The sequence below is a fragment of the Amphimedon queenslandica genome, unplaced genomic scaffold, assembly GCF_000090795.2.
Source record: "Amphimedon queenslandica unplaced genomic scaffold, v1.1 AMPQUscaffold_11027, whole genome shotgun sequence".
NCBI lineage: Eukaryota > Metazoa > Porifera > Demospongiae > Haplosclerida > Niphatidae > Amphimedon > Amphimedon queenslandica.
Window position 1 is genome coordinate 5,575 of NW_003548728.1, and position 2,602 is coordinate 8,176.

At 32.8% G+C, this 2,602-nt stretch overlaps 2 long non-coding RNA genes across 2 annotated transcripts; both read left to right on the forward strand.

The window, feature by feature from the left end:
* Positions 1-1,250: 1,250 nt before the first annotated feature.
* Positions 1,251-1,939, forward strand: LOC109589673 (uncharacterized). The gene is made up of 3 exons (XR_002188859.1): positions 1,251-1,477; positions 1,525-1,569; positions 1,849-1,939. It is a non-coding gene; the product is annotated as an uncharacterized LOC109589673 (long non-coding RNA).
* A 34-nt stretch (positions 1,940-1,973) lies between these two features.
* LOC109589674 (uncharacterized) lies at positions 1,974-2,215 on the forward strand. Its single transcript, XR_002188860.1, has 2 exons — positions 1,974-2,059; positions 2,107-2,215. It is a non-coding gene; the product is annotated as an uncharacterized LOC109589674 (long non-coding RNA).
* The last annotated feature ends 387 nt before the right edge of the window (positions 2,216-2,602 follow it).

Here is a 2,602-nt window from a genome sequence, read left to right on the forward strand (position 1 = left end):
CATTATATGACAACAATATAATCATCCAATCCTATTTATTATGAAGTCATGCAGTCAATCACTTATTGTATAGTTTTAATGCTTAGTGTTTTGTGATAACTATCATCCACACACCATCTGTTGTAATAACTAGTAGTGTCCATACTACCATACTACCCATAGTGTTATCTATGGCATATGGTGGGTGGGTGTATGTGTAGTGTGTGGGTTGGTAGGAGTGTTATAGGAAAGAGAACAACACAGCAAAATGTTGTAGACTGATTTGCAGGCAATATTCTGTTGATAAGGAGACCAGCTATACCTTTCTTATTATTGCTACTGGCACAATGGCTACCCCTTGTGTTCTCTGGTGTCTTGTGTTGGTTGATCTTATTTTGATATCATCTGGAACAGAGCTAGTTCAAACCTCTCCATCTTATACCCCACTGTGTCATGGTGATAGACTAGTACTCACTTGTACAACTACCACTGGAGCTGCATTTTGGAAAATACCTGGACATGACAACCAAGCAGAAGAAATATTAGGACCAACAACTATTGAAGGACTTATGCTTAATGTTACTAATAAGGATGGTAATACAGTAACAACTACTGGTATCTATGAATCAATATCAGTATCATTAAATGGATCTGAGATTTCGTGTGCAGGAGAAAATTCAATTATTAATCCTCAATTTGTTACAATTACTATTAACATAACAGGTAAGATTTTTATTTATTATTAATTCATATATACCAATAAATAATAGATTCACCAGTAGCTGTGACTGATATTAATATAAATCCAATTGAGGATAGTTCAATACTTATTACTTGGTTGTATCAACAGAACATACAATGTATAGTGAACTATACTGTTATGATTAATGACAGCAATGTATCTTCTCAATACAGCTCTATTGGAAACAATATAACACTTACTTCTCTTATTATTGGTACTAATTATTCATTTATTATTATTCCTATTGATACTATTGGAAGAGAAGGACCTCCTTCATCATTAATACAGTATATATGGAATGGTAAGTAATACACACACACACACACACACACACACACACACACACACACACACACACACACACACACACACACACACACACACACACACACACACACACACACACACACACACTTATTGTATTTCTTATAGTACCAGCTCAAGTTGTTAATATTAGTTGATATCAGATATCAAGTGATAGTGTTACAATATGGTGGAATGATAACACTGAGGTATGTTAACAAATATTTTATAAGTACTAAATCATTTTCAAATTCTAGAACTCAGTACAACGTCCTCCTACTCAGTATTACACTTTTAATGTATTCAATGCACCAATTAGCTACAATACAACTTATACATTCACTCTTGATTATACTAATGTCACTATTGGTGAATTACTCACTGATACAAACTACACTGTTACTATCATACCTGGTAATGCTATTGGATATGGACCATCAGTCACTGTTAATGGTCAGTTAATTATCATTACAACTGATGTGTACAGTTCACTTCATTAGTCAGTGTATCTAGTATGATGAGTAGTAGTTCATCAGTATTCCCAGGTTAGTGTTATCATATTTTATTAAACATTAAACATGCATAGCACTATGCTTATGTATTACTTGAGCTATGAGCATTTTTAAAAGCATGTAGATACTCTTGTTAAAAGGAATTGGGTTTATTTGAATGATGATGAGTCAAAAATATTGAGTCAACAACTTTGATTTTCAGCCAAAGGCTATGGACTATAGGTTTTCCAGAAGCTAAAGTCACTATGAAAATTATACGCACAAATAATTTATCACACTAAAAATCTTGTAACAACACTTCATTTTTAATAGTCAGTATACAGGCTTCAAGTATCAGTACTGTTACAGGTACAAGATCAGTAACAGAATTAACAGCAACAAAATCAGTTACAACAAGTAATGAAATAGGTGACAATAAGTCATAATGCATGAAGTAAAATTATTATTCTTTTAATAGGTTATTGTTTATGTACATGTATTGCTACAATGATATCAGAATCAACAGATGTAGGAACTATTAGTGGTTAGTTAATGATAACAATGAGTATCCAATCTATTGCATACACTCAGTTGCTATTGCTGTACCTATCACTGGTCTATTAACTGGACTCATTACTGCAATAATTACTAGTATCATTTGTTTAATAATGAGAAAAAAGGGAAGGACTAACAACTCTAAGGAAACAGATCTGTGTGGCCCTGTATATGATTTACCAGTAGTAGATAATAAACAATCAGAAGAAAAACACATTGACGTTTCACGAAACACTGCATATGGACAAGCATTTTGATAAAATAATTTTAAAATTGTGTACTTTTAATAGCTCATTTGTGGTTGTATGTACATCATTATATGACAACAATATAATCATCCAATCCTATTTATTATGAAGTCATGCAGTCAATCACTTATTGTATAGTTTTAATGCTTAGTGTTTTGTGATAACTATCATCCACACACCATCTGTTGTAATAACTAGTAGTGTCCATACTACCATACTACCCATAGTGTTATCTATGGCATATGGTGGGTGGGTGTATGTGTAGTGTGTGGGTTGGTAGGAGT